Source organism: Asterias amurensis, chromosome 20 (assembly GCF_032118995.1).
Source record: "Asterias amurensis chromosome 20, ASM3211899v1".
Classification (NCBI taxonomy): Eukaryota; Metazoa; Echinodermata; class Asteroidea; order Forcipulatida; family Asteriidae; genus Asterias; species Asterias amurensis.
Window position 1 is genome coordinate 8,397,776 of NC_092667.1, and position 6,000 is coordinate 8,403,775.

At 40.1% G+C, this 6,000-nt stretch overlaps 1 protein-coding gene across 2 annotated transcripts in view; it reads right to left on the minus strand.

Moving 5' to 3' along the window:
* The window catches only part of LOC139952521 (receptor-type tyrosine-protein phosphatase F-like), a 58,660-nt gene extending 52,660 nt beyond the window's left edge, over positions 1-6,000 (minus strand). For both annotated transcript variants that reach the window (XM_071951674.1, XM_071951676.1), the window contains exon 1: positions 5,410-6,000. The gene's annotated coding sequence lies outside the window, so the exon portion shown is untranslated. The remainder of the gene's footprint in view (positions 1-5,409) is intronic.

Below are 6,000 nucleotides of genomic sequence, written 5' to 3' on the forward strand. Positions count from 1 at the left end.
TAACAGCCTATTTTCCTTTTTTAAATAAAATCAGTAAATTATTAATTTGGCTTGTTACATAAAATAAAATTGAAGAGGATGCCTGAATTTCATAGCCGACAGGCTAATTCGCTAGAAAAATTGACAACCAGAGGGCGCCCTCTCGCGCCCACCCAGCATGCTACGCAGTAGCTCCGCCAAATACGTCCTTCTTTTTCTCATCTTACAGGTAACCCTGAATACGAGCCGTTAGTGGGGAAGGAGGGCGGGAAGGCTATTTGGGTAAGTATCAATCATAGACTCGTCCCACACTATTGTGGGGGGGGGGAGTCTATTTCATTCACTTACCCAAATAGCCACTACTTCTGGAACGAGTGGTCTGGAGCGAAATTCTGGTGAATTGCTCCAAGGACATCCTAAGGCCTTCCTCTAGACAGCGAAAAGCTATGGCTAGCATGTCCGCTGGAGTGGATAATCGCGCGAAAGAAAAAATCGCTAATGCGTTAATATCACGTGGATAGTGATAGGAGACGCTAGGGCACGTACGTGCAGTAGCGCGGTCTTTTTCAATTTTGACCGGTACTGAAGTTCGTCCCTCTTTCCGGGCGGTACTGCGTATGTGGGAAGAAAAAGACCGTCCGGTCGATGTTTCTCACAACAGCGCCCTCAATAGTCCCTCGATCCAAGTCACCGCGGTGTCGAGGAAGGAAAATGGCTGACCATGGAATTTATCGAACGGCCTTACCGGCGTAAATTCCTGGTAGCTCGGGGACCGGCTCAGTACGAAAACAGACGGGGCAAGGGAGAGGCCAGAGGCCGGTATACCCCGTATATATTTTCGTTTGCGCCCACGCTCTCCGCTGGAGCGAGGGGGAGCGAGCAGGGGAAGGGAACGGATTTAACCGGTATACCCAAGCTCTCTCCGCTAACTTCCTGCGCCGGGCCGGGAGTACTTCTCTCGGGCGGGGGAGTTCGACTGGTCGCGACCAGAAGAACGTTAGCCAATCGTAAATTATTGAGCCCTAGAGTCAGCCTCCTACTACAACGGCCGGGAGTACTTCTCTCGGAGAGTAGGGAGTCCCACGAGTGTGGAACACTGACCCTAGAAAAAAAGCTAGCTTTTCTACCATGGAAAATAAGGTAAGGGGATGTACTCGATCCCCGAGAGCCCTGAGTGCTACTCGCGCTCGGGTCTCATACAATCGGAGTTGGACGAGGTGTAGACTTGGGAGTTGGACGAGGTGTAGACTTGATTCAAGTAGATCGACTTACTGACATAATCCATCTCACCAAGTCGACTAAGATCAAATGATCAGTTGACTAACTGACATAATTTATCTCACCAAGTCGACTTACAGAAACTAAGAAGTTGACTTAAAGCCATTGGACCCTTTCGGTACAGAAACAAAAAGTTCACAGATTTATTAATAATTTACAGGGTTTACAGAAGGTAATGGTGAAAGACTTCTCTTGAAATATTAGTCCATGAAATGGTTTACTTTTTGAGAAAACGGTAAAACAATATAAATTCTCGTTAACGAGAATTACGGATTTGTTATAAACACATGTCATGACACGGCGAAACGCGCGAAAACAGGAGTGGGTTTTCCCGTTATTTTCTTCCGACTCCGATGTCCGATTGAGCCTCAGTTTCCACAGGATTGTTATTTTATATATAAGTTGTGATACACGAAGTGTGGGACTTGGACAATACTGTTTACCGAAAGTGTATAATGGCTTTAACAGCCCGAACACGCGTTGAGATGTGTGTGTATCAAACCTTGTGCACCACTATGAGAGCACTCTATTTCCTAGTCTTTATATTGCTTTTTAACTTTACGTTTGCGGGCTAAAACTAAATGTAATACTGTAATGCCCCTTTAAATGATGTTTGACCAGGCAAAGATATAAAGTAGGTTCCAACGGTTACAAAATATTAGTATGATAAGCCCGTGCTTAGCCCGCTCATGGGGGTTCCATTGTTTGTGATTAAACTTACATCATTATCATTATGTTTGACAACTTGGACCGAGCACCTCTGGGTCAAAAGATGTTTAGGAGTTTTCTTAACTTTACAAAATTAGCAGCAAAATTGCGCCACAGCACCTTGTAAAGCATTACATGGTGCTACCAGAGTATTAGTATGATTAGCCCGTGCTTAGCCCGCTCATGGGGGTTCCATTGTTTGTGATTAAATTTACTTCATTGTCATTATGTTTGACAACTTGGACCGAGCACCTCTGGGCCAAAAGAATTACGGATTTATTTTAAACACATGTCATGACACGGCGAAACGCGCGGATACGAGGGTGGGTTTTCCCGTTATTTTTTCCCGACTCCGATGACCGATTGAGCCTAAATTTTCACAGGTTTGTTATAGAAGTTGTGATACACGAAGTGTGGGCCTTGGGCAATACTGTTAACCGAAAGGGTCCAATGGCTTTAAGTCATGTTTGATGCCTTGGATCGGGCACCACTAGGGCAGGAGATGTTAAGGAGGTTCCAAACGATACATAATTAGTATATGCTTAGCCCGGTTTTGGGTTCCAGTATTTTCTTATTTTATGTAAATAACATTATATGCGCTAAAGGAACACGTTGCCTTGGATCGGACGAGTTGGTCTATAAAAAGCGTTTGTAACCGTTTGTTATAGAATACATAATGGTTGGAAAGATGTTGTAAAAGTAGAATAAAATGATCCACACAAATTTGCCTCGAAACTGCGTGGTTTTCCTTTTACTTTGCGAACTAACACGGTCGGCCATTTTTGGGAGTCATAAAAAAACAGGATCTATGGAAAAGCTGAAAATAAAAACCATGTCGAAACATACCATTGCTATTCAATAGAGACGTATTGTAGTCACTTTGGTTGGGGAGTGAGGAAACTAGTAAAACACACATAAATCACAGTGCTGGCTGGGACATAATTTTATGCACCTGGCAAATCTATGCATGGATATTCTTTAGAAGGTTTTGTTTGTTTGAATAGATTCACATGGTTCGTTCAAATATAAGGGGTTGGTTGCGGCGACAACAACCTTTTTATCCTTTTGACAACCATCATATATAATGTAACTTCACGGCTGATGGTTGCACTTTGGTATTGTCACTTTTCAACTCGGCTCTACGTGCTGTCTGGTACCTTCCATACATACATTTTGTTTTAATTTTTTTCATTGTGTAAAGGCTTATAGTTTGATGAATAATATGACGAAAACAAACTTTTATCCGTTTGAACTGAATTCATGATTTATTGTCTCAATCTTCTCACGTAGTTATTTAGTAGGGTCAAAACCTATTTTGCAAGTACATGTACACCATGTAGTGTTAGTTGGACGCAGTTTGCTAACAGCCATTAACCTTTTTTAAATATAATCAGTAAATTAATAATTTTGCTTGTTACATAAAATAAAAGTGAAGAGGATGCCTGAATTGACTAATACAGTCGGAGTTGGACGAGGTGTAGACTTGATTCAAGTCTTAGATTGTGGTTATTCTTCTGCATCCCAGGCACAAAAACGCCCCACATTGTTAGCGATCACGCGGGCCCTAACTCGCAATCTCAATTTGCAACGTGTGCAGGCTGTGTATAAGTAAACTGTAAGTCGACTTGGTGAGATAAAATATGTCAGTAAGTGGACTTAACATTTTATCTAAGTCGACTTGATGAGATAAATTATGTTATTAAGTCAACTGATAGTTTTGAGTAAGTCGACTTAGCAAAATAATATGTCGGTTAGTAACTGGTTCCACGAAATAAGTCGTCTTGATGAGATAACGTATGTCGGTAACTCAATATGTTGGATGGCACTCCTGGAGCTCCGTATGTGACCTTTTGCCAGTCAAAACTTATCAATGGAAAATCACGCCATGTGCACGCACATGGCACTGGCGTTTAATGTGTAAACAAGTCTGAACAAGCTATAGTCGCGAGGGGTATGCTGCGTTGGGCATAAACACTTAAGCCAAGAAAATATACAAATGCTTACTTTTGAACCGTAAGACAAGGTCGAAATGGGATTATGTCTGCGAGGCGTTTACGGAGTTTTGAATGATGATTCCGATGATGTATTGATTGTAAGAATCCCCTGTGTAGATCAGAAGTTATGATTTTATATTAATAAAAAAACTTTGAATGACCATCATTCAAGAACGGTTGACGTCATCATGACGTAACTTAAACGGTTTCCTCTCCTAATAAATACCTATCTATGTGTGAAGTTTCAAGTTCATACGGGTTTGGGAAAGGTGCTTTTGTTAGCGGACAAGGTATTTTTGAGTTGGCCGAACAAACTTAAAACTAGAGATTGAGAGTTTGTGGACAAACTCAAGGTGTTCGGTTACCGGGAGTAAAGGCCTGGATTAAAAAACAAGTAGTTACACCTTGCTTTGTTCTCAAGATTTGTAATAAATGATTCAAATTGCAAAAACTGTCAAAACAACCTGATTACTCTAGTAAAAGATGTTTGGTGATGTCATCGGTAATATTTGTTTTAAACCAGACCTTTGCCAGACTTGTATGCTGTGATGGTAAAGCATCAAAGGATGTATATTTCTTTACTCCTCCATGATTTCAACCTAAAAGGCATTAAACAACGCCCTTTCAAATCATTTCACAGTCACTTCCCGTTTAAACAGGTCAAAAGGTCAACGAAAGTTCACCAACATATCCATTTCTGTCAAGTACGTACAGCCCTTTCATATGATGTATAGATTGTCAAAATAGCTTATGTAGCTTTGGAAATATGAACTTAGGAAATATTGACGACTGTAGAAAAGATTGTAATGGGCATGTATGTTTTAACCGCCTTGAACGAAGACTATTCTTCATGAAGCTTTTTCGCGCTCTATTGATAATATTTTTAAAAAGAAGTAAAAAAAAAACGTGGATCAAAAACAATGATTTTTTGAAATAATAATTTGAATTTTTATTACTCAAGAATGGATGACGTCATCATGACCTAACTAACACATTATTCCACTCCTAATGCATATCTAACTATGTGCGAAGTTTCAAGTTCATACGAGTATGGGAAGTGTGCTTTTGTTCGAGGACAAGGGACAAAGAGAAGAAGACGATGAAAATCTGGATTGTTTTATTTATTTGTTTGTACTAAAGTTTTGTTTAATCCGGCAGTTTATTTTAGCAAGACCACTCCTAATTGCTTGGGCCTTATACTTTAACCATTCTGTTTTCTTTGAATGTTTTGTATTGTAACATCCATGTCTGTGCATGGAGGTAGAAATAGATTAGTTTACGTAACGTCCTTTCCTACTAGAGAAAGTTTAAAATGGCTTATGTTATTCCAGAGATATTTTTTTTCTTCAAATATTTAACTCAGAATAACTTGGATAGTTGTTTTAACAAATATTTAAAACAATTGATGATTATGCTAAGTTCACGAAGTAATAGATATTGTAATACTGACGTGAATTCCGTGGGCCCAAAACGCCCTTCACCCGGGGGGAGTGGTCGATCGATGTAACGTCTCTATTCTTCTCGGTGTTTAACCAAAACATGACCAATGTTCGTCATTTTGTACTGTTGTTTTCTCACATAATTAAAAGTCCCATGAATCACTGAAGTAGGTGGCCATCTCAGCGAAACTTCGTCTTCAATTCCACATTGACCACTAAGCCATCAGAAGGGTAACATTTGAACAATTTGATGCTGAAGATTGAAATGAAATCGTTTTCGCAGCGTTCTGCATAGCTATATAGCTCTATGCATATCACGCTATGGCACAGAGTACAACAAACTTGGCAGCATGCCACCAAATAAATTATGCCTAATACACTACACGTGTACGCCACAAGTGTTACGCACAACCAGTGGGGAAATTTCGTAGTTCTTTATACAAGAAATTGTGAATTTTCGAACTCGATTTTGAACCAGAAGACGAGCTCAAAATGGGATAACGTCTGCGAGGCATTTACGGAGTTTTTAACGAACTTTCCGATGATGTGTCGATTGTAACAACCCATCATGTAGATCAAAAGTTATGATTTTTTGAAATAAT